General features: G+C 34.4%; 1 long non-coding RNA gene across 2 annotated transcripts; it reads right to left on the bottom strand.

Moving 5' to 3' along the window:
• Nucleotides 1–3,084: 3,084 nt before the first annotated feature.
• LOC148224856 (uncharacterized) lies at nt 3,085–26,600 on the bottom strand. 2 transcript variants are annotated; one of them, XR_015801980.1, is made up of 5 exons: nt 26,443–26,600; nt 22,321–22,496; nt 20,744–20,816; nt 6,114–6,239; nt 3,085–4,248 (listed from the first exon to the last, which is right to left on the bottom strand). It is a non-coding gene; the product is annotated as an uncharacterized LOC148224856 (long non-coding RNA). The 2 variants fall into 2 exon arrangements; XR_015801981.1 differs by lacking the exons at nt 3,085–4,248; nt 6,114–6,239 and adding an exon at nt 14,042–15,310.
• Nucleotides 26,601–27,366: the final 766 nt, after the last annotated feature.

The following is a 27,366-nucleotide window of genomic DNA, read 5'->3' as shown; positions in this document are numbered from 1 at the left end:
GCAAGAAAGAAAAAGAAAAAAAAAGATGAGGAACTTTCCCTCCTAAAACGAGTAAAATATAATAAAGAAGGTTAAAGATTTTTTCTTCCTCTTACATGGCATGGCAAAACCTGGGAATATAGCATCTATTTCTGAGTTCTTATCCTTGTATCATATTCATTCTTATTTAGTGATGTGGGATACTGTACACATAGCCTGTGGATTCAAAATGCCTGCTGTATCCTTTCATCAATACTATTATCTATTAGCTTAGATATGTAAAGTTAAAACTCGCTAAAATCTCACCTTTCACTTTCAGTTATTTAGAGGAGAGGCAGCTATCTGACATCCCCAATGCTGTGGGAAGTGAGGGTTCAGACTACCTCCTGTATTTTGCCACCAGTAAGATATTCACTGAAGGTATGTTTGCGAGTTTGGAGAAAAAATAAATTCATTTCCATTCTGGTGTTAAGACTGTGTTTTAAGTTTATTTCATAGTATAGTATAGCCTGAATATTAGGTCCACAGGTTGAACAGCCATACTTGAACTGCTAAAAAAAAAAAAAAAAAAAAAAAAAAAAAAAAAAAAAAAAAAAAAAAAAAAAAGATATATATAGAGAAAAAAAAATGGTCCCAATGAAATGAAAAGGCAGAAGTAAGAATTAGAAAAAGAACCAAGTTATTGGAAATTGAAGTATCTTGAGTCTTAAAAAACCCAGAAAAGCAGAACACTTGAAAGTTCATATATAACCTCGTATTTCAGGTTCCAAGAGTCAAGAAGCTGCTAAATGTTTTTTTTTAACAAAAGAAAGAAATCATAGCTCCATCACCTGTTTGCTTGGTTGAAACCTTTGTTCATCTGGGCAGTAACGAGTGCAACACTTGTCATCTGAGGGACAATGGGACCAGGAAGGAAATGAGTGTGCTTATGTATCAATGCAGTATTTACAGCACAGTTTGCCTTCAAGTTTTTAATTACCATTTCACTGTGTTCACAAAGTCCTTTTCAAAAAAAGACCCCAACAGGAACTGGAGAAGCCGATAGATAGCACATATCTGAATGGTGACCAGTCCTGAATTAAGGAAGGTTAGTAGCACATATTTTCTTTCATTCTTACAGTAAAAACATTAGCAGCATGCAGGTGTTTTTGCATGGGTTAACTCAACATTTATATTTTAATATGGAGTCACAACTGAGGAAACAAGGATTGTATGTTATATGCATTATACAGGTTATGCATTAATCATTCAATCATGAAATCAGAGTCAAACAAGCATTCTGATTTATTAAATATAAAGAATCTCTGCATTGTCACTAGGACTCATCATCTATGGGGTACTTAATGAATACTTCTGCTGCAGAATTTAAACTTTCCATATCTAGATCAGTAAACTTATTTTACATAACAAATAAAATTTCTGTCACTTCATTATTATATTTTTCTGACATTTTAAAAAACAATAATATGGACACTTCTTTAAAATTTGTTAAGATAGTTCCATGCTACTGAGGTTGATGGAGAGTAGGAACTATTTTCAGTGGCTGAAGGGAAGTGTTATCTGGTAATGAAATTTCCCTTCTGAGATTTTATTTGCACTGAGATACCTTCGTGTTGTGTTTCAGCAACTTAGCACAGGTAGCCAATTAGGATATATTTATGTGATTACTTGCATATCAGTAAATGCATGACTATGGATCCTGAACAATTAATACTTTAGACAGATAACATACATAGTGCAACATAACATAACAGTGTATCTGCTCTGCACAACCTCTCTGTGCCTTGACAGTTGCGCCACATCTCTGCCACACATCTTTTTCACTTGGTGATAATTTTGACATCTATGTTACAGAAGATTTTCAGTAAAAGGAAAAAAAAATAAAAGGCAGAGAATTGCAGATAAACCCACCAAAACATCAGGCAGGGTTTTAACTGCTGCCTGTGAAACCAAGCAAGACCAAACAATATGTAAGGCTGCAGTGAAATGTGACAGTCTGGGGTTGCACTGTGAGAAATGCAAACTTCTGATGTTTAGCAAGCTACAGATAATATCTATTGAGAAGGCAAAATCCTCACACACAGTCTTTTAAATTTTTAAATTTTTTAAAAATTATTTTCCCCCTCACTTGTCATAAAATGGCAGCCACTCTCTCTGCTCTGGTGGGTATGTGGGAAACAAACTATGAGTCTCATCTCAAAAATGCATACGTAAGCCCTTGCTCCTGCTACTCTATTTCTTTCAATATTTTCTGCTATACTACCAAGAATTCTACATGGAAAAAATGTTGCATTGAGAGCCTTAATTTAAATTAATAAAACCACCTGTCATAAAAATAACCAACTAGAGGAACAGAAAAAAACTCCTCAAACAACAGAAAGATAGTCTCATATTCCAGTACTAAGGAAAAAAAGATATTTCCATTAGATCTCCAAACAGCACTCTCCCATGAGGCATATTCTTATTATCCATTATTTCACTACATCTATAAATTTGCATTCTTTTAAATTAGAGATTGCCAGGAAAAAGTACATGGACTACAAGGCAGTTGCTTTTCTTTCAGTTGTCTTGCAGTCCTTAAACGGATTTTTGTTCACATAACATGCAGAAAAAATAATTGAGCACCTTATTCCTGATACATTTTATCCTCAAACTGAAGGGATGAGGAAATTGTGAGAAACTTAAATTATGATTTAGAATAGAAGTTGTTAAATAAAAACAAATGTTAGCACTGCTTTTACTGTACAAGTAATAAAGGCAACCAGAAGCCAAGGTATGGAACCTTGAGTGTTGTTTCATTAGATTCATATGAGGCATTTTTAAGTTCTTAGTGAGTTCACAATCCATAAAAATAATACTGTGCAGTGAAGTAGGTGATGTAGAAGAAAAAAATCACAGACTCAAATGTTAAATTTTTAGTAATATAAAAGTTCTTTAAATGAACAGATCTGCAAATTAGTTTTCTAGCAAGTAAAAATTTCGAACTTTAAAGAGAGCATGTTTTCTTTGTGTTACTGTAGAAAATGCATAAAATTTTAGTGCACTATTTAAATTGCCTTTTTTTTCTGGTGCTTCTTAAGCATCTTGAGAAGTTTCCAGCATGAAATTAAATCATGTGATGTCTGCTAATAAATTCTCATTTTTAAATGCTGTGATTAAAAATAATTGCAGATTAATAATGCATATACTTGATAATTCTTTCTATAAACAGCTTAAACTGCATTTGTCTCAGTTTTCTTGTGTGTAAAATGGCAGCGCAGGTTTAGGTCCTGAATATGAAATGAAAGAAAAGTGTCACAGGGGAGGGTGTAGGGGGTGGTGGGTTGTGGTGTAATTTGTCCTTTTGTAGGTGGTGGTTCAGGGGCAAAGAGGTTTGGTTTTCATTGGGTATGCTTGGCTTTTTTTTTTTCTTCAATTAAAAAAATCTTTCTGATGTTTTTTAAAATGCTAAAGGATTGAAGTCTAGTAACATAAATTTTGTCCAATGGCACATGGATAAAATTCCTGACAGCTGAGCTGCCAGTGGAAGTCATTGCTCTTGATTGTTTTCTCATCAATACCGCACTTACCTAAAAAGTTTCCTTGTCATCTATTGAGTTTTAACAGTGGAAAGTTAGCAAGCAAAAACCTTGAATCTGTTCTCTCTGGGCTCAATTAACTCTATCAAGTTAGCAGAGCAAGGAACAGCACTTTACACTGACAGGACTGTCTGAAATGGACTGTGCTCTAGGGTCGCAACTCATCTCCTGTTCAATTCTTGTTCTATAAAGAAGTCTTTTCAACTTTTCATTCAGCTGCTTATGCATTGCTGTCGTGTGTTCACTTTGTGATAGCAACCAGAAATCAAATGAAGAGAAGCCAGGTCTCTCATATTCTTCTTTATCTGGTTCTTGCACACATGCTAGTAGGCTATGATTAAAAGACACTCTCCAGGTTCCCTCCCGTAATAGCATTCACAGTTGGATGAAGTACTAGCAGGAGACTTACATGCGTGGTCAAATTTATGCATAAAATTATCCTATTACTTTTTTTATTTGATGCTGTTATGAGAAACTGCAAACCTTTCCCAACTAATTTTGTTCATACCATTCAATTTTATAAAAATCCATCACTTCTGTAGGGTCTACAATTTAGGGGATTTTTTTTTTCATCCTCCCCCCTGCCCCCCCAATTTATAGTAGAACAGAATACCTGGATTTAGAATGACAGGGTTTTTTCCTTTTGATCTCAGTTTCTTTCTTACCAATTAGCTGGTCCTCAAGATTTTTTCTGTGGAAAAAAACAGTATTTTCATTTCTATTGGTGTGACTGTGAAAGAGCAGACAACAAATAATTCTCAGCAAAAGACAGTTCTGAATCTGCAAAAGTTTCAAAATGATTTTATGTGTCATGAGGAAAGTAGATCATCCAACTAAAAAAATTTTGAAAATAATTGATTAAAGAACAGTCTTCTCCTTAAAGAGGTAATAGTGTTTCTATTTTTAAAAATATGTTTGATTATGAAATCTTTTTTGTTCTTCATTACAGACCTATGAATATAGAACTAAATCATTATCAGGTAAAATTGATATATTTGTTATTTATTGAGAACAAATGATATCATAATTCTAATTTAAGGAAAAAGGTATCTGGAAAGGAAATGCATATTGATCCAGATATTCAGCATCCAGTACAAGACCCATAGGAGTTTTGCCTTTGGTTTCTGCAGGGACAGAATTTTCCCCAAAGCTTTTATGAATACAGCTATAGTTCTGCTTGAGGGCTTGGAATTATTTTATACATACATATTTCTATAGATTGCTTCTACTCCTTAGATCACTTTATGCAGAGTGCTTAATAGTTTGTTGTGATGGTTTTCTTATCATGTCCTGAATTAACTATACTTGTTTCATAGAAGTTAACGACATAAAGTTAAAGAGGTAAGAAATTGTAAACCATTATTAATAATATAGCACAGTAACTGGTAATACAATGTTGATATAGATACAAGACATTTTAGTGCTAGCTATTTGCACCAATATTTTTCAGTGAACAACCTAAATTCTTTATGATTTTGGTGATTATCTAAAAAAGGGCAGGAGGAATATTAGAAGTCATAAAATACAGCTCTCTAGAATTCTAAGTCTCTTGAGGATTTTTGACCTTGAAAGGATTAAACAAAACCTGAATCAAGCATCTGTACAAAAGAAAAATCTCTCATAAGACTGACATTTGCTGGCATATTTCTACGTATGCTTCATGTAGTAATGTAGAAAGATCAACATTAACTTAAATACTCACAGGATGAAATAAATACATGAATTAAAAAGGATCATCACTTTCAGTGGTTTATAACACGTTTTCGGAAGTCTTCGATTTATTTTATAAATATTTAGTATTCTCTGTACTCTTTGATAAGAATATTAAGACACTGGAGTTTGATTCAGGACACTTGATTTCTATTTTTAGCTCAGCTGCTCCAAGACTGACCTTGGGCAACTCATCTCATACCTCTTAAGATTTAATTTTTGTTTTTAACTATTTCTTCTCCTAGTCTTTTTACATAATAAGCAATTGTTTCGAGGTAAAACTGTACCTTATTGAAAGTAAAATATCTGGAATTACAGATATTCGGACTATTAAGAATGTGTAGGCTATTATACACCTAAGTATACAACTCTGTATTGTTTTCTCTAAATTTATTTCTTTACATGATATTTGGTGTTTTAGAATTACAAATTTTCTTTTGTGAGATAAGGACTTTTCATTAAAAAATTGAAATTGCTAAAATTGTTTATCCATAAGAAAGCTACCAAATCTGTCTCTCATTTAACATTTAGTGTATTTCACATTTTCAGTATCAATTTAAAATGCAAAGGTATCAAAATTTGTTTAATCTCCAGTGAAATGCAACGTGGGTGAGTTATCACTCTTCATTCTTCAGATGACACTGTCAAAAGTATTACAGTGCAAATCCTAAGAAACTGAGACAATTGTGAACTAAGAAGAAACCTACTAGAAAATGTTTAGCATGTTCTCTGATGCAAAGTTGAAAGTTCTTGAGAGGCAATTGGTCAGAAACATCTCACACACCTAAATAAAACACACAGGGAAAAATTCTGTTGCAACTATGTGATCTTTATAGACTGACTTACCACTTAAGAATCAAGAGGTAGATGTGATTTCATAACAGCTCCAAGTAGATGAGGTAGGATGAAGTGCATAAGCTTCTTATTCAAGAATTGGAGACTTGCAGCTGGAAGCATGGCCCATAAATAACTCTGGTAACAAATAATAGCAAATAACATCTGTGGTTACACTAACTCAGGAAAAGAAAATTTACAAGGGCCATCAATCTTCATGCTTTAGGGCACGAGCTGATCACCAGCTGACATCCGCAAGCAATCTCTCTCTTGGTGTTTTATTACACAGTAAAGTAGATTACGAGCTTTTGTGAGTTTGGAGAAGGAACAAATATTGAGCATGGGCACTGATACGTTACAGGACTACAAAGACCCAAGATTACAATACTTGCAAAAAAGCCCTGCAACTTGTTTGCAAATTTGCAACTGATCAAAAGTTAAGTTACCCAGTGAGACTAATTAACTAATCACTCTGTGAGAAAAATATTTATTTTAATGGAAATTCAATGCACAGATTAAAAAAGAATAAAATATTTATTAAGCAACACTTGAATTTAAATCATACAGGAGACATTTAGGCAACTAGGTTAATATCTGATAATTAAATAAATCATTAAAAGGCATTCTTCCTTTGACAACAATACTGGAAAAGTAATAGTAGCATCTTTTCCTTGAGAAAAGTGTAAGTTATGCATTAGAATTAATACATAATATAATTATGTATCTGTAACAATACAGAATAGACTCAGTCAAATTAGAAATTCACATTCATATGAAATTCACATGAAAAAAAAACAGAGAATGTGTGAGTTTTCTTTATGTGTATAGAAATTGGAACTTTTTATCCTATTCACCACATCATTGGGGAAAAGTAAGAAAGAAAAAAAAAGGGGTTATGTTTTTTTGGTGGTTTTTTTTGTTGTTGTTGTTGTTTTTGTTTGTTTGTTTGTTTTTTAAAATTGTTTTTATGTTATTGTTCTTTTTTAGTCTTGCTTTTATAGCTCTTATAACTTCAGTATATTTTTTTGCATGGTAAAGAACAATATATTTCCAGAAGTCAAGATTTATCACCACTGATGGAAAGATACAGGGTTCCTAAAAGGTTGAGTAGAAAAAGGTAAAAAACTACACAATCTTAAGTTGCTTTTCACAACAGTCATGATCACCTGTGGTGACTTTCACAGAAGATAAAATTTTGAGTTTATTTTGAGAAGGAGACAAAAGAATCAGTGTAACAGAGCAGAAGTCAGAGATTACAAGAGACTGAATGTGTAGTCGCTGGCACCACTCTAATAGGCAATTGATGAAACAAAAGTAAATATTAGCATATTATATAGTTAGAACAGCATGCAAAAAAAGACACAAAATAATGATTAAAATATAAGATCAAGTACTACATAAATTATGAATCTTTACAGATGCTTAATGCCTTAAAGTACCTAAAGAGGGACTACAAGGAAGCTGGAGAGGGACTTTTTACAAGGGCATGAATTGATAGGACAATGGGTAATGTTTTTAAACCTAAAGAGGTTAGATACTGCAAGGAAATTCTTTACTCTGAGAGTAGGGAAACACCAGCAGAGGTTCTTCAGAGAACTTGTGCATGTCCCATCCCTGGAAGTATTCAAGGCCAGATTAGAGCTAGATGTTTTTTAAGGCCACTTCCAGCTCAAAGTATTCTATGATTCCATGAATTTAATTATTAATAATTTGGATTTAAAGCTCTTTACTCTAATAGGTATTTCTGCTATATGCCATAGACAACATTTGTAGTGGAACTTTCCCGTGATTAATTTGATTTGTATCTATGCAAGATTCACACAGTTAAGATCTGAATGAGACCTTGTTATATGCACATAAGATGAGTGTGGGTAAACTAACAAAAAAAGTAGGTGGGCATCGGAAATGTTCCAAAAGTCTGGCATTCTAACTGAAACCTTGAATGTCATAAAAGAGAAGCTGTAAATTTTTAAAAGACAACTGATTAATGACATCAAGCACTCTTAAAATCCTAGACTTAGATTTCTTTTTTCAACTCTAAAAAATAGACCAGATAAAGTAGATGGCCAGCTTATTTTAGCTGCTTGTATTTCTCTCTCCATTCAATTCAATACTCCCATGAGTGTTCAGAGGAAGAGAATAAACAGAAAAACTTAATTATATGCCCCAGTGAGAATGAAATAACTACAGAAGACTGTGAAAGATTCTCTGTTCTTTTTTATTATTACTTTTTAACATTAGGCTAAAGAACATTCTGACTATTGTGAAAATACTTAATAAAGAAAACTTTTTGCTAATGTCATAAAATTATAAACTATGTATGCTCATGAATGCATCTGGACACTGGGGCCAGTTGGCAACAAGCAGTGAGAATCAATCATAGAAAGTAAATCTTCACAACTGGGTGTCTTTATGCAGAATTCCTCTTGGAATTGTTCCTAGAAAATTCTAGTGTCTAAGGAGTGTCCAGACTCCTGTGTGAGACTGCTAGTTGGCACATGCTAAAATCATCCTGGGGAATTTTCTAGAATTTTGCTAGTATGAAATATTTTGTTCTGATGCTTGGGAATGTCCCCAAATACTGTTTAATTTGCCTCTAAAGAAACAGTTTCTAGAAGCTTCTATTTTCTCCCATAGATGTTTTCTATATTAGGAGCTTCATATTCAAATTCTCTCTTGCTCATTCAGTTCCACGCATATTTGGCCCCATTTGCTTTGAAGTCTTGTTGCTGCACAGTAAGACATTGTAGGAAGAATGAAGGAGAACTTCCTGTAAACTGTTATGTGTCTTATTACTTAACTTCCAGTGAATGAGGCACTGGAACAGCTTGCTCAGGAAAGTTGTGGATGCTCCTTCCTCAGAGGTTTTCAAGGCCAGCTGGATGGACCTCTGAGCAACTCAAACTAGTTGATGATGTTCCTGCCCAAGGCAGGGAGAGTTCAAACTGGATGATCTTCAGGGTCCCCTTCCCACCCAAACCATTATATGATTCTGTGAACTTTCTCTCCTTGGCAAGACAGAGTTCCCTCAGGATAAAGTAGATCTAAACTACACACTGTCCTCATCTGTGATGAATACAATAAACAGAAGTTTACAGAAGAGAAAGTTCCTTTTGCTTCACAGCCATCATCACTGGAAAATCAGGCATTCTGAGCCCTTAAGTGCAAAGAAGGGATTCAGCACAAGCCTGTGAATCAGCCACCTGCTGATAAAGCTATTTATTGAATGATAACTCTTGGATAGCTACTGGCCATTTCTAAGCTGCTAATATTTATCACCTGAGGTCATTGGTTTATTCTATGCTAGTTCCCTGTGCAGTCAAAAGAAAAAGGATTTATCTCATGTAGCTATTTTGAAAAATCCCGTGGAGATCTATGCTTCTCTCCTTTGGCTGCAGCCAGGGTTCTTTACTTAGGATGTTTGGATCCTCTAGATGTTACATAAAGGATAAGTTAGTTAAGTATTTAAAGCACAGGTACTGAAGCTTATCTTCTACTTTATCTCTTGGAAACAGAGATAATTCCACTGAGAAAAGAAACACATTTTATGGTGTACGATGCACCATAAAGGTTCGTCCTGCTTCCGAAATGTCACTGTATTTTTCTTCTGCCCCAAAAAAAGAAGAAGCCCTTTAGGATGCTTTATCTGTTTCACAAATACTAATTTTCAAGCAGATGAACTGGTTGAATAGGCAACATCCTTTAGTTTTTTATCTTTGCATAAAACATATTTATATATGGAATATAATAATAATTCCAATAATGGTTCTTAGCAATTAGAATGTTATTGTTAGCTTCCAAGAACCTAAGGAGGAAGGGGAGAGCTTTTCTTAAATGTACAGCGGTAGAAGTAGCGCTTTTTATCCAGAACCCAACTGTCACCAAGCCAATTTTTATTAAAAAGATCTGTAGGAGGTTTTACTAGCCTCTGAAGCATGTGTGTTAACAGCTTTTTAAAAAATCATGTAGCCATTATACGATGTACAAAGCTAGAAGAAAATCATCGTGGCCAAGTAACCAAGAAATAAAACCTTTCAAATAAGTAACTCTTAAGGGTGCCATTTACTATTAAAAGCAGCAAAATATATACTAGAAATCAAACAAAACATATTCTCAAGAGAGAAATATTTCATGCTTTAGAATGCAGCAATTGCAGCCTAAGATATTTAAAGCATTTCAAAACAGATTTATGTTCATGCTTAGAAGCAAATGCTTTCAGAATGGCAATGATTACTGATGCAAATGATTTTCATACTGAGTGTTGCAGCCTGAGATGTGCAATTCTGGTAGTTGGGATATCTTTCTAATCTACTCTGGAAAAACACTGGTAATTCTTGGGGGTTTTTTAAATGCAAAAAATGGTTCAATATCTCAATTCTTCCTTAAGTTATTACTTATCCAGAGTTTTATTTAAATGCAAAAGACCAGGACCATGGCTAAATCAATTCCTATGGACATTGCTGAGATCCAAATATTTCAAATATTTAAATGGGTGCTTTGCTCTAGCAGTGGATTAGAAATTGAATCCTTATATATGGGTAAAATGAATGATACTGTTCAAAACAGATCTATTTAAAAAACCTCTTCCACTTCTGTATGTAGTCTCAATAACATGTCTTGGTCATATTTATACTTCAGTACACATGCAGAAATACCAATAGCTTTTTGTATCTTTTAATAAATATAGCTGTAGAGCAATTGCCTTTCAGTTCTTTATGCTGCCATACCCATATGCTCTCGGGCAGGCCTTCCTTCTGTTGTCTGCTTCCTTTTGACAAAGAAGTGCTCAGATATAAAAAGCCAGGCATTTATAGAGAATAAAAAAAATTAAAATATTTTAAAATGTGGGGTTTTATACATAGAAAAACTAGTTTTACTCTATATGCTTCTAAATGAGCATATAGGTAAATATTTTATATGTATGTATACACATGTATAAAGCTTTAGAAATGGAGTAAAAATAGCCATTAAAACAGGTATAAAGTAGATGAAACATTATGTAATAGTAAGTAACCAAATAAGTAATTAAAGTTTAATTATGAAGAAACACTAATTAAACAAAAGTGAAAGGCAAACCCAGGTTCCTCCATTTTACCAGGCTGTAGAGAAAGCTCTGAAATGTCTGCAGGGTTATAACACCCTTGTAGGAAACTCTGGTGTAAATCCCATCATGTGTAAGGAGTAGTCTTGTCCTTTGAGCCAGATTTGGAGGCCCCTGCATCCAGTCCAACAGAATGATCATGCAGCATAATTAGGGCAGACTTTTGTTTGCATGGTAACACATAAGTAAGTCTTAAAAAAAATGGAAAAGCAGAACATCATGCCAGCTTCATGAAAAATGTGCATGCAACAATGATGAAAAGACCCAAATGAGATCCCTAAAAATACTGCATCAACCAGAAGAATCAGTCTAGGGGCTCATGAATCATAAACTGGATTTTGAGGCATGTATGACGGAGAGAAGATAAGTAGTACTGAGGGGAGTTAATTTCCCCATGGCTGAGGGGGATTTTACAGCAGCTGCCTTGAGGGTCACAGTGGGGAGCAGGGTGATGCTATGTCATGTCTTGTCTGTCTATCTGTCCTGTCTACTGCAAAAGTAGCAAGAGCCGGGCTTAGGGACACAGACTGCAGTCCTATTCTTTTGAGGATCATGGCTACTGCAGAAATCATAAGTAGATAAGAAAAAAAGCAATATGTGTGTATCAGAGCTGAAGGACCATGATTATTGCCTTGCAGAGAGGAGCAGCTGGCAGTATGCCAGTACTAAACGATCTACCTGTGTATCAGTAGCACCTATAATAATGTCCTATAGTAGCAGAGCAGTTTGGTTTGCATGCTCTTTCAGGACTTTTTTATAGTACTTCAAAAAGAAAATGCTTAACAGACTTAATAGAACTATGTAATAGTAGTTCATGGAACCATAGAATCATAGAATGACTTGAGTTGGAAGAGATCATAAATATCATCTAGTTCCAATACCCCAAAGTGGTTTGGGATTCTTTCCCTTAAGGCAGAAAATTATGAACATCAGATATGACAAAAGCCTGTAAGGTCATGAATAGTGGTGCTGTTTTCCCAGATAAATAAATGTGAAATATCAAATAAATATGCCAGTTTCAAACCAAAAGGAGACAACTCTTTAGGAGATCTTTAAATCTATAGAAATCCATGGCACAAGTTATTAAGTATTTTGCAAGCACTGAGACTCATCAGAACAGTAGAAAATGCTACAGAAGATAAACACTTAAAAATTTTTAATGATGAAGTAATGTCTTTGAACTTAGAAAGTATCAAACTGACATAGTCATGTAGGCTGAGGTGATGTGCTGGAAAACCAACACTGCGTTACTACCAAAAAATTGGTAAAAATTAAACTGCTTAAGACCAATGTAGTATAAAGAAGCAGGTATTCTTTATTTGGCTGGATGGAGGAGGGGATATCTCCTCCAAAATATCATGCATGCTAAGTACAGAAAAACCTCCTGTTTATATACAGTATTTGACATACATATTCATTGATTTTGCTGTAATGAATGTACACATAATAATAATTTCTCTGAAATCATTAACACACATTCCCTCTTCTTTGTGCATGCACTCTGATGTCCTGATGTCCTTTGGTGGTCCCTGGTGGTCAGCAACCCCCAAAGCCATCCTTAACCACCAGGTGAACTGGTAATAATTTTGCATAACCTGGCTGGTTACTCTCCAGTTCTTCTTGGTCAATGAGTTCAATTTCCAGCTGGTGCTAAATCACCACAAAACCAAACAAACATAGGAAACCCCAAAACAAAAACCCCACCCTAACTTTAATTAGGCAATAAGGATAATTTTATTTTCAGCTTCAAAGCTTATTATGAAAGAACTCAAGGTAATGAATAGTTAGTAGCCCTTTACCCTGTTGTTCCTTCTAACCAGACAGTTTAGGAACCTCTGTACAACCTTCTTAAATTGATTTTTTTCTCTCTTCTGTTTCTGAGCCTGTCACATGACTCCACGATCCTCTTGCCAATGTCTTAGTCTCGACATTACTGTAAATTCCTGGGGATATCTCATAATCCTATGCTATATCTAATATTTTGCAGTCTTCTGGAAAAAAACAACATTTCTCATAGAAAGTTCAATACACACTGCTTGACAAAAATGTTCCATATGATCCAATCACTTCAACTGTTAATAAAATTCAGAAAAAAATCACCTCTTTTTTGTAGCTCCAAATGATGTAAACAACTGAATTACAAAATAAAAACAAAAGCAAACATTTTAAAGTGCTCTTTTTCTCTTCCTGCACACTGAAATTTTCTACAGAACAATACTGTTGAATAATTAAACTTCCTAAATTTTTTTTCTCTACTCTTAGGTACCAGTCCTTACCCAGAAAATCTTGAATGAAAATTAGTACTTGGATAAATAAAAGAAGTGAAGAAATTCTACAAAGAAAATTATCAGTAGAATTAAACACTACTGCTTTTTAATAAAATTTAGAAGATTTAAATTAATTTTAGATATCATAAACTGGATATATTGAAAGTCTAGAGTTATCTAATGATACTTAAATGAAAATAAATAAAACAAAACAAAGCCAAACAAAAGTCTTTCTCTTCCTATCCATATGACATTCAAGATGGAAAATTATTCCATTACATGATAGAATATGATACTGATAAGACACTAAAATAAAAGAATGTCATTACAGCTGTTTTGTGCAATGGTTTAAACTTCAAAGGCTTTTAGTAAAAGTGGGAAGACCTACATTTTGTATGTCTCTTAGATTTTGCAACAAGGAAAAGAAAGCATCAGCAATTGCATAGTAATGATGAGGCTGATAAGGGAATACTGTGATTTCAGAGATACTTTGAATAGATCTTTTTTGAGTGAGATTTGTTTGTAATTTAAAGAACAGATACACCCAAAAAAGGTTATTATCAGATGTTCAGGTCATATTTAAAAGAGCTGCAACTGATTCACATTAAATGATCATTGCCTCAAAAGACATACTGAAAATACAGGGTCACTTCAATACAAGTGAGGCAAAATTAGTTATTTTAAAGTAAAATAAACATAGGAAAGGAATTAGAGTTCCCGTATTCAGTAAATTGAAGATTATCAATATCAGGTAGCTAGTTCTAGAGAGAAGGAGGTAGGTAGAATCTAATTCATGTCTTAAATTGAGCCATAAATAGAATTCAACAGTTATATTTTAGAATCAAATTAAGAAAAAGGATAAAAAGAAATCGGGAAAAATAAAATTTATTATTCTAGTACAGAACTGAGGCAAATATGCTTTGTCCAAGCTGCATCTTTTGTAGGAGAAAGGCAGAAGAATTACTTTCTGGTAATTGTCCTTCAACAAAAATGATTCACCCTCCAATTGCCTTCTTACGATGGTCTTAATCCACAATGCAAGGTTTCTTATACAATAAAATACAGTGCAACTAAAACTCCCTTTGAGGGACTTCAGACTTTCCCAAAAGGGTTATTTCCCAGCTTAAGGTTTCTGATGAAGTCCATACAAATATTCTGAGCACTGAGTGAAAGAGACAAGATGAGCTCCAGAACCGTATGGACCTCATTTATCCATAATGTTTCACTGTTAGGTAATCTCTTGGATGTGTTCGGGTCTCCTCAAAGCTTTTGCAAAAAATGATAGAGCAGGACATCCCAGAACTACCTGTGCCAGGTGATCTCATGAGGAGGGATAATTTTCTGTTGTTCTCCACTTCGAAAGCATAGACACAAAGAAGGGAGTAATTTCCATGTCATGAAAATAGGGATTTTCCTAGTAACCTTCCCACAGCCTTTCCATCCATGTCTTTGGCTTGCTGATTTAGTCTGGTTGTTAGCACCATCTTTGCTTTGTAAGATATGCATTACTTTGGTAGAACTATTCAGTGCAACTTTTGATGCCTTGAGAAGCTACCTAGAACAGAGGCTAGACAGTGTTAAAGGAATAAAGTAGGTATTTATTAAAAGACCTGCAAAGGATACACTTTGAGCAGTACAAGAGCCTGGCCATGGCTGCATACAAGGTGGACCCTGGGTCACGAGTTTTCACACTTTTGTAAGTTTTGGTCCATCTTCATATTGGGATTAATTGTCCAATTACAGCTTCAGGTTATGAAGTCCCATCCTCCCAGATTGCTCTCCTCAATTCACTGTTTACACTTTTTGGGCCTGAAGCTGCAATGATGTCCTTGGTGCTCAGGCTGGAAAAGGATTGTTTTGTCTAACTAAACTGTGAAGAGAACTTGCTAACACATTATATGAAGTTCAGAGTCACACACCAATACAGTACAGAATCTGAAAAGTATATGAAAGCTAAAACTTAAGGCGTCACCTTGAGTCATATTTCTTATTCATTAGTAATTTGCACACAGAAGCTTAGGAAGCTATAGAAAATGGGAAGTGAATGTGGCTTTGTTGGCTCTTCTGAAGTAAGTTTAATTTGCATCTCTGCTTCATTACATGAAGGAATTTTCATCTTCCATTTTTTCCCCGTGTTCATGATTGTAGTGTTTGATACTATTAGGCTTTTAGTTGTTGCAAAACAAATTTTCAGCTCAGTCTGAGTGAAAACAGCCAAAGCATGACACGCCCTGTTTAAATCTAAACAGATTACTATGGCTATAGTTTTATCTAACAGGTACACTGATGCTACTTTTGCTACAGCAGTTGATTTTGTATGCTGTGCTAATTTTATATTATATCTAGGCTGTTTCGGTTCTGGCTGAGTAGAGGAATTCCTGATTATAGAGCTATTGATAATGGGGCTGTTTAGACAGGAAATCTTAGCTACATACATGGACAAAATTCAGCTCTCACAGTGAAATGTGCTATCATCTCCAGGGCTAAAGTCTCTGTTAATTACCCTCTCATGTATTTCACCTTGTAGGCATTCATTACTTGTTCTTCCTACTTAGAACATGACACTTGAAGGCAAAGGTTCCTATGGAGAGCATAATTCAAAGAGTTGCAAAATAACATCCACCTTTTTAAGTTCTGCAGAAGAATCATAACCATATCTGATTTTTACTTATTTATTTTCCAGACATAATGTTAAAGAAATGGAGAAATTCACTTCCCAGCTTTTCTCAGTTTCTTACTTTAACATTTTCTCTTTGTGTTCAGTCTCTTTTTCTGGTGACTTTTAGCATGTGCCAAGATACTACAGAAACAGATTATTTGAGAGTACAAAACAATAATTTATTGTCTACTATACACAGCATATTACTAAGATTAACAGACTACTACAGTGATCAATACTATCTTCATAATGAAGTTGCATAGGGAAAAGTGAGTTTCTGTTGCATTTTGTAGTGGGATGACCCTCAATATTGCTGAGCTGGTGTCTTCTAATTGATCTCCTGTGCCGGGGAGAGAGGGCTGGAAAAGATCTTGATGTCAATATTTTTAACCTTGAATCTTTTTGGAGCTGGAAACTCTCACCATTTTACCAGGTACCTTTTTGTCTCTGTTTTAGTTTCTTTATTTTTTGTGGTTTTAAAGAACAGACTTTTTCAAACCTTTCACACTAGCAACAACTTTCTCAGTAAAATTGATCCAAAGTCACACAGCTGCTTTGAATTAAACTAGGCCTTGAATTACAGGCAGCTGAATTGGGTTGAGTATGGGGCTACTTCAAAATTAACTGAGTTGGCTCTTCAGAATAATAACAGCTCTGAGCCTCCCAATTATTGCAGTAATTCATTTGCCTAAATATGAGAGTCTGTGAGATGTCCTGGTATATCCACCTGCTTTCTTGAAAATCTTCAACTAACAAAAATAATATGGAAAAAGAGATATAACTTGATTGTTTTCCTAAGTAATTATTTAGAGTACTGTAGTGCAAACTTTTTTCTCACATTAAGCATAGATACATGTCATTAAAGTGTTTCCAAAAGAGTTAATTCAGCCTCATTGATTTGTTTAGGTCTGCTTACTCAAATTTTGCAGCAGTCTTACATTCTGACGTAATTTTCACTTTTCCTAAATTCTGCCAAAAGTTTTATCTCAGTGTTAAAAAAATTACTGTCAATTTGCTTATGCTGTAAGTGGATGTCACATCCTTTCAATATCTTTGTTTGCTGGAAGTATGAAATAGGGTGGGAGCTTCTGAGGGTAGAGTAGAAAAATACTGAACCTGAAGGATAACACTCACTGAAACAAACACTTGCAATCTGAAAAAAAAACACCTGTCCCTGTTACTTTCCATGTCAAGTGCATGAGCTGCAAAAACCTATCTTTTGTCTGCTCAGTCGTGGAAAAGGAAGTGACAACTGCAGCATTTTTCAGCTCATAACAGTGTCAGAAGCAAAGTCATTAAAGAAGAAAATACAGAGGAAAAAAAATCCCTCACAATGTGCGCTTCATTGAAGATAAATAAGAAATAACAGGAAAACCTCTCCGAAGTGACAGCAAATACATGAAAATACCAACAGAAGAAAATATAAATATTTAAAGCTAAAACAGAAAATGATTCATAAAAGATCATTGTTAGACTGGGTGACATATGTACTCAGAAAAATATACAGACACCTAGAAAAAGAAATGCTTCTGGGAGCTAGGGAAAAGTTTAGGGAAATTAAAGTTAGTGGAAGTTTAGATCAAGACAAGTTAAGCTTAGACAGAGATGAGAGAAGGGATATATTCTAAAATGCTTCAGTCTTTAGCTGAGTGGAAAAAAAAATCCAGCATTCACATATGCTTCATTATTCTGGATGTCAGTTCGTCTGACTATGGATTATCTAGATTTAAATAACATTTTCTGTGTTGTATTCAAATATTAGCCTTAAAGAAGTTTCCTTTTTTTCTGTGCTTTTGCAGAAATTCTTGAAATATTGTGCCCAAAACAAAAAGAACTGATCCAGGTCCTGAGAATCAATAGAGGCATTTCTGTTCACTTTAACTTTGAAACTCTCATAAATTAAAATCTCTGCACTAGTACATAGGTATATAAGTACATAGGTACATAGATGATAAAAAACCAGTTCTTTGAAAGAAGTTTTCTGATATTAAAACAATGTCAGTAATTCAGTCTCTGACCCTTGTCACCCCCAAAAAATCTTTTGCCCAATATGACCTTTGCTGCTATTTTATGTAGAGTTTCAGCCTGTATGAGATTTAAGAACTGGTTTTGAAAAAGAGGTTCACTTAATGTATTATGCTTATCTGTGACAACCTTTATAGGCCTGGAATCTCTAGATAAGTATAAGGATATGAAGCTGATCTGAAGCTGTATAAAATGTAGTATTAAAGAGATAGGGTAATAAGTAACATGAAGAAATGTGTTTCTGCATATTAAGTCAGTAAAGATACAAAATTATTTTTAAAAATGCCTTTGACATCTTATCTTTCAGGAAACTAGTGTTTGGGAATTTCTGCTTTGCTGCAGAATGACATGTATTTTCAGATTTATCAAAAGAAGAGAAACATCAGGGAACCTGGTTACTGATTATTAATAAAGATTATGAGAATTATTTCATTTGATTTGCTGAGAATTTTAATAATCAGATCTATGTAAAAGCAAAATACAACGGCAGCTAAATGCAAGAGCAAGCTTATCTTCTTCTCTGAATATAGAGTGCTACTTTGCCATATTAATACTATAATTAATGAGAACCAACATTTATTATATAACAAAATAATCCCTTCTCCAAAAAAATTGTACATATTCCAGTAATATTCAAAACTTAGGATGGTCTTCCAGGAGAAGATATATGTATTTGAGTTTCTTCATATATTCTGAAATATTTGAATCATGTTACTCAAATTTGCTTGCATAAGAAATTCTTCTAGGAAAAAAATGAACATAAATTTAAGCTAATAACAGTGAATCAGTAAGTTTTTATTACTTCTGTTATTTAAAATCTTTGAAAGGGTAGAAGAGAAAGAGCGTTTTGAATTTCTGCTATTTAATAGTAAGTCTGCTTCCAGCAAGCAAGTTACCTAGCAAATATAAACCCTGCAATTTATAGAAATGTTTTTTTTTTCAAATTTAGACATCATAATGAAATCATTAAATAAAAAAGAAAACTAATTGTTACATTCTGTCTTTTGTATGGCAGAGGATATTTTTCTTCATTTTTTAAGGAAAAAAATATTAAAATTAACATTGCTACAAATTAAATATTATGCTTTTTAATGTTCTTTATGTTTTTTATGTTCTTTACATAGGCTCAAGAAATGAAAAGCAACCTGATAGAAATTTGAAAAAAATACCTTTTCCTTGTTATACAATTTTGCTCCTTTCTGAGAGGATGCAATGGTTATGTTGAGTGTGAGATTGTAGATAAAGCATGATTTAAATTAAAACTGCACTCTGGACTGTGATTTACTTAGATTACAATAAGGTATTATTAGATTTGTATGTCTCTTGTATGGTTCTGAGTGGAAGCCAAGAAATGTGCTGAAAAGGGAACTTGTAGGCATCATGCCATGATGATTAATACAGAATGAATTTCAGGATTTGCCTTGAACCAGGATTGAACATCCTCCTTAAAATGAAAGGGGGAGGAGAGGCAAGACAGACAGATAAGCAAAGTGAAATGAATTAATTTCTGTCTCTAATGCTGTTAGGTCAATAGAAATTCCCATCGGACTTTAACAGGAGACTCAAAGAATTCTCAAACTCATTCATCTGAGCTGTGTATCTATTAACGAATAGTTTTTTTTTGTATATGTAATCAAATTTGAGTGTTTTCTGTTGCTCCATTGTTACTGTTTCCACCCAAAGGCATGATGACAAGTTAAACTGCACTGTCTTTTACTGACACACTAAAATAAGAATAAAATAATATCAATGTAGCAAAATTGGTTTGATTTTGAAAGTTAGTGGGTTTTTTTTCCCAAAGTCTTTCCTTGAACATATTAAGAATGGGGGAAAGTTCACAAATGACATCAGGAGACAGATGGGAAGGGAAGAACACAACATATTGCAATTGTTCTTTTACATGAGATGAGTTAGAAGAGATTATGTCAGCCATTAGTTCATTTAAGGAAATTATAATAATTTAATTCTCGAGTGCTTCTGAGGAAAATTGTAGTTTGGGGAATCAGCCACCTACAGCGTGTGCTTAACTTAGTGGTAAGCATGTATTATGTATCTTTCCTTTGTGCCCAATGGCAAAGGATATGAGTCTTTTCTAGCCCTTAGCTATAGACCTAGTCCTTTTACTGAAGCTACAGAGAATTATTACATCAGGAGCAGTGGAAGCCCCTGGATCACATTAAGACAGTGGCTGTTGCACATATGCTCACATGAAAAGTAAGAGCACTGCACAACATCAAAAACAACTATCCTGTTCCAAAGCAGAAATAATATCAGATGCCAGGCTTTGAAAAAATGAAAGCTGTAAGAGCAATGCCTTCCTTAGTCCTCCAGCCAATTGCCATGCATTTTAAACTGTCTCAGACAACGAGAGAGTATGAAAAAATACTGTCTGGTGTGCAACTAACCTGTAAGAATTTTTGACATGTGGGACCACTGCCAGAAAGGTATAGCCTTTTTAAATTGCAGAAGCCATGACTTGTAAAATGAAGACACTTAAGTGTGAAAGGCAATTGCAATTAGGTTCCTAAGAGATTAGGTCAGTTATTGAACAAGACATTAAACATCATTGATGTGGAATGTATAGAATTACCTGGAAAAAGCAAATCAGAGACAGCTTGCTCTCAAACTCCAGTTTCTGACTTGCAGCTTCCATGGGAAAGCTCCTGCAACAAGATAGAAGAGAGAAAGGAGCTGGTATTCAGTAATGTCTCATTCTCAGAATGAAAGCAGAGCTCTGAATCCCCAGTAAGGTGCTTCAGCTTCCAAATTTTAGAGTCAAGTTTCATATAGTGGTGCTTAACATGCCAGCACTCAGCAAGCTGGGTGTTTTGAAAACTAATTTGAATTCCTGTATTTGGTGCATAGTTATATCTAGGCACCTAGATCAGCACTGTATATTGAGTTTTGAGTACCTACATTTTGGTTTTTACAGTCCTAAACATCACAATGTGGTCTTTTGAATCTCCCACTGAATCATTTTTCAAAATGAGACTCAGAACTAGAGAGAAATAGGAGATAGGTATATAAAGGAGTACTCAAGTATGTAAATCACATATTGGGAAGTCAGTGATTAACTAGTCCCTATCTTTGATGTATGCAAAATATGTTAAGATCAAATATCAGAATGCTTTATTTATATTAAAGCTCTTCTAAACATGCTTAGATTTTGTTTAAAACCCAGAGTCTGTTTTGTAAAAAGCCATCTTCAAGCTGTGTCATCATACTTAAAATACCAGCAAGAGCAGGCCTGTTACATTTTTTTCATTGCTTGTTTCACAGTAGAAACACATTTGAAAATATTGCCATTGCCATAACTTACTTTTCCCTCTCACCTGTGTCCTGATGCCTAAAGATTTTTTTCTAGGAAACACAAAATGTGTCTCGTCAGCCCAAACGGATTTTTAATGTTACTCCCTTACTTGCAGCAGGGAGTATTCATTTACTGGGCTTATATCTCCTAAAAATTACCAACCCCGTTATTTTTATTTCCAGATGAAAAGTAAGCATAAGTACATAATTCTCCCTTCCAAAGTATTTTACAGGATACTTATTGTAACTGCTGTTAGACAGGTACAGATACTTTTATTAAGACAATTAAATGTATATAGTTTTACCCATATGCATTATTTTGGTCTAAATACTTTTTTTTTTTTTTTTCAGTTTCAAACCACATAACTATATAGGATGAAGTATAATTACTCTAAAATATTTTATGATGTTTAGTATTATATTTGCTAATGAAAACTTTAGCTATAATTTTATTTATTTCCCGTCTATCACTTAGGTAAAAGCAATCAGCAACAAACATGGTAAATTACTATAAGATAAACTTGCCAAGCTCATCTGCACAATTGCACTTTCTGTTCTCAGCTGTGGCAGATTCCAGTGTTTAACTTAACATTAAAATGAAAACCTATTCCTTTCATCTTACTTGACATCTTATCAAGGTTTAACCTAGCAGGTAGCTAAACACCATGCAGTCAGTCATTTTCTCTCCTCCCCAGTGGGATGGGAGACAGAATTGTGGGGAAAAAAGAAAAGACTTGGGGGCAGAGATAAAGTCTGTTTTTAGAGTTTTAAAAGGGCTGAACCTGAAAGGGAAAGAATAACATTAATATTGCTAGATGAAATAGAATATCCAAAATGATGCACAGTGAAATTACTCACCACTCACTGAATGGTGCTCAGCCAGTTCTCGAGCAGCAACCCCTAGTCAGCTTTCTCCCTAGGATGGGTACTAAGCACAACACCATGTAGTGCAGAATATCCCTTTGGTGAGTGGAGATCAGCTGTTCCAGCTCTGTCTCCTTCCTGCTTCTTGCAGTCCCCGGACCTTCACTCTGCTGGAGTGTTGTGCAGAGCAGAAAAGTTCTTGACTTAATGTAAGCGCTACTTAACAAAAACTAAAAATTCAGTGTGTTGTAAACACTCGTGTCATCCTCAGTCTAAACCTCAGCATCTTACTTTACTAGGAAGAAATCTAACTCTATCCCAGCTTACATCAGAATAACATCTAATTTTGCAGAAGACAAAAATCAAAACTGTACTGTTCCCATATGTTCTCAGTGAATTATATAGATTATGTGACTCTGTAAAACACTGCAGTGTTAGGGGTAACTCAAAAGGTTAGTAGTTGAAATCCAAAGCAACATCTCCAAGTGTCTGCTTGTGGGAAAATTAGTGCTTGCAGAGTTGATCATGCTTTCTTAAATAGAAAAAAATGTTTATTTGTTCGGTTGGATTTTCTTTCTTTGAGAACAAGTCAGGAGTAGAATCTCAACTTTTTTTTCTTGGTATAAACAGCTTCACAAATGATCTTGAGCTTCCAGGAACACATTCAAAAACTTTTTACAAAAAAACGGACAAAAACAGTATATTGAGCTATTTCTCCTTGAGTGTTTAGTTTTACAATGTTTTCAGTATGATGTTGCAAAATGCTGTTTTTCAGCTGTCGTGTTATACACGTGTTCCTGCAGAATCTGGATATATATACTACTATTTCAGACAGTGGCAAGGGCCTGCAGAGCAATTGAGCAAGAAACATCTACAATGCAGAGTGTAGGCACTGTATTTTCAGTAGCTAGCTGCTGCTTATCTACTTAGCAAGAACACTTTGATGCTACTAAACGAAAGACTTTCATGCAAAAACGTGTTGCCAGATTGTTTAATTGTCAGGTCACTCTCTGGACCTCTTGTGGATAGTCTTCAGCTGACTGTTTTCTATAAAGCCAGAGGGTAGTTAAATCCAGGAATGACTCCCATAGATAATAAGCAAAAAAAAAAAAGTGTTCAAGGATTGACTCCCTTTACTTCACATATGTCTCCAACTTTTACACAAAGAAAATATGAAATGTGCTCAGTTTGACACCAGGAAGGACACAGACAGCTGAGTTTTCCAGTTTTTAAAGCATTTTGACTGGAAAAAAATAAAAGAAGAATGGAAATAAAAAACTTCTGGGAAAAAAAGATCTATCTTAAAATCTGCAATCTGCTATACTTGGGAGCTGGCTTTAACAGGGGGAGAATACTGTTCTATTTATCAATACATATAGCTTCAGTGATATCATGAGCTTTCCTTTCATCTGGTTAGCAATGAAAATTCCTGATAATCATTTTTACCCATGATGCAACCATCATTTCTGTGCGCTTTCAACAGAAAGAAAGAAATAGAATACAACTAAAGCAGTCATCTGTTATGGTTTTGGGGTTTTTTGTTTGTTTGTTTGTTTGTTTGTTTGTTTGTTTTTTTTTGTTTGTTTGTTTTTTTTTTTTCTGTAACTCTGCCAAACACATGCTATGGTACATATTATACTAACTGAGCTACAATTCTTCCTTTTCCTGGAAGGATATTTTGCTTATTTAGACTTTTTCCTGGATGTATATAAAGCCAGTATTAGATTGCAAAAAATACAGTGTAAATGAATTTTCTGTTTAAAAAGACTTTTCTTTTGTTAGCTTTTTAAATGTTAATGTTTACTGCTCTTGTAAAGATCATTCCTTGTTGCAATCATATTTAATTATTTTCAGTGTGATAGGACAACTTATCTTTCTGTAATGAAGAAGGTATCTGCATTACTAAATTTAACCTTTCTGTCTGCAGTGGCTGTAGCTTAGAGATGCGTACACTTGACTATAGAACAATTGTTCATCAATTCAGGTGTCTTGGTGCTTGAACTAAAGACTTCTTGAAGACTAACAAAGTAGGAAAGGAGAAAGACTTGCAATATATGGCTTAAACTTGCTAAGCAGTGCAAAGCTTGCAGGAAAATAATAAATCTGAAGAAGTGGAAAAGCTGTTCTTAGGTAGTCAATATTTCCTCCACCATTGGTTTCTCCTCTCTCTAGCTCTGTACTTTTGCATCAAGTCTTTCAAAATACGTTAAGGGGAAGAAAAAAAAAAACAGTTTGGCATCTGGGAGAAATAAAAGAAAAGGAAGGATGAGGAAAGTAAGAGGGAGAGAGACAAGGAAGGAAGGAAAAAGACAGACATGCATGTATGTATCTATTCAGGTTCATTTAAAAAATACACAAAGACAAATATTTTTTAAGAAGCTAAAGTTTATAGCTCTTTTAAAAAAGTTTATTTGCCCTTTTTAGTGAAGATGTGGAAATTGGAAAGTAGAGTGCATTTCATATAGAATGATACAGGCATAGCCTAATAAACTGAGGAAAATTTAAAAAGAATAATGAATATACCTCCTGTGAAGTAAATTACACTATACAAATCATACAATGCAAAGGCAATATTATCACCAAGACACCATACCAAATCTGTGGGAAAATGTAGTTTTTATCAACATTCAAATAACTGCAATAAGTTTAATCTATAATTATTTTTACATTCCGGTAGCAATTAATAACCCTGTAATAGATTGTGGTCGTTCAGTACTAAGGTATAATTTACTATCTAGATCTACAATTATCTTAGTAATGAATTCTGTACAGTATTTTTTCAATTTCTTCCCCTTGACTCTTAGAACTGGTGAGGTGGAACAAAGCAGTCAGTCAAGATACGGATTGACATGTTTAAAATTTATGCACTCTCACTCAGCTCACAGGAATGAGTGAACCCATGTCAGCATGAAGAGTACACAGGAGGAAAAAATTGAGCATGTTCTGGAAGTCCGAAAGTAAAGAAGACTTAACTCCGGCACACTGATTATCAGTGCTGATACAGAATACTAACCTTGCAGCAGCTTTGAACTCTTGGGGCATGATGCCTGGGAAAAATTGAGGGCTGAACACATTATAATAGAAAATGAAAAAAATGTAACCAGTTTCCTATTGTGCCAACTAGACCACAGAAACAAGAGTACATCCTTTTTTTTTTTGTTGTTGTTTTTTTTTCTTTTTTTTTTCTTAATTTAATTCAATTCAGGCTTCCACTGTAATTTAAAAAAAAAGTGATTAGATATAACAGATTAAATATTTATTTTCAAAAGCTCATTTATATTTTCCTCTTCTTTAACACATATAATATTCTATGGCTTTTTCAGTAGCACTGACAACACTTAATTCCATCTAAGTACATAACAGGTAGCTCTATGATAATTCCATTGCAATGGATATATATCACTTGCTTTAAAATTGCAGAAATATTCCTTTATTTGTCTTGCATACCAGACTCAAAATCACTTAGGTTTAGGTATCTGGGCTTATGTTTTGGTTCTGTGGGAATATATGTACTCCTGCTGAAGCACCCAATCTTAATAGAACACGCTGGATGAACATAAATGAAGGGAGGGGTAGTGTCCTGAAGGCAATATCTCTTATTCAGGCTGAATGCACATTATAATTGCTCTTAGTAACTGAGTTAATAAACTTTTGCATTAACTCCTTCTGTATGGAGTGAAGCTGCCTGGCCTCACTTTAGAAATTACTGTCCAATATTACCTCCAGAGGTTTTTACTGCCATTGTCTTTCTCATTATTCTGCCTACCCCTAGTTTTTTGCTATTTTTCTGTTGCCTTTCTCTTCACAATAGAATCTGAAAATTCAGGGGTTATCCTTTCTCTGTAGATGGATCCTTCAAGTTTCTGATTACAAGAGCTATGTGTCTTAGTCCTGTTTTACTCTTATGTAAATCCACTGCAAATCAATGAGGAAACTGAGGGCTTGCTGTTCTCACAAATTCCCTTGACACAAAGTGCTGCTGGGCCACTAATATACTTTCTGGTATCTTGCACTGTCCTTAGTATCAGAGAATGCATTTAAAGATAAAAGTGTATTTCACAGAACAGGGTACATAAGTGAAGATGGATTTTATGTAAATTAAGTTTAAAGGCCTACCGACTTAATAGCTTGAAGTGATTTTTCACAAGGGAGGCATAAGAGAATTGGAATTGTTCAGCCTGGAGAAGCGAAGGCTTTGGGGAGACCTAATTTCAGCTTTCCAGCATCTGAAGGGAACCTGCAAAAAATATGGAGAAGACATTTTACAAGGACATGTAGTGATACAACAAGGGGAAATGGATTCAAACTGAAAGAGAATAGGTTTAGATTAGATGTTAGGAAGAAATTCTTTACTGTGACAGTGGTGAGGCACTGGCACATGTTGCCCAGAATAGCTGTGAATGCCCCATCCCTGTGAATGATCAAGGCGAGGTTGGATGGGACTTTGAGCAGCCTGTTCTAGAAGCAGCTATCCCTGCTCAGGACTGGGGAGGTTTGAGCTCGATGATCTCTAAGGTGTCTTCTCAACCAGGCCATTCTAGGATTCTATGACTTTATGATTATGAAAGCTGGTAGAGTGTAATATGCATGAATACATTTCTCCTGCCTCTTGACAATTGAATTTTGATTAGCTAGGATTACTGTAGTGCTGTGCATGTCAACTAGGAATAAAATGATTGTTAGCACTAGAGAATAATCTGCTACTAAGAAAGACTTAATGTGCAATAGCCTGTGTGGTATGGATGCAAATTTTGGATGTTTTAATATGTAAAATGAGCTTAAAGGCTTTGCAGTATGTCTGTATAAACATACTCCTCCATCCAGTATTGGAGCTTAGCATCAGTAATGCAGTACATTCAGCAGTTGAGTCTTTTTACCATTTTCTGTGAATGTTCAGTAACATAGTAATATTAATATTTTATGACACTACATTAATATAATTTTATTCTGTAACTTGACCTTGGGAATGTTTATATTTTGAGTAATGTATTTGAAAGGTATACAATATGTGAAAAATTAAAGGATTTAAAGTAGTTACCC

Source organism: Sturnus vulgaris, chromosome 2 (assembly GCF_052056855.1).
Source record: "Sturnus vulgaris isolate bStuVul1 chromosome 2, bStuVul1.hap1, whole genome shotgun sequence".
NCBI classification, from domain to species: Eukaryota; Metazoa; Chordata; class Aves; order Passeriformes; family Sturnidae; genus Sturnus; species Sturnus vulgaris.
This window is presented reverse-complemented; position numbering and strand designations above follow the sequence as displayed.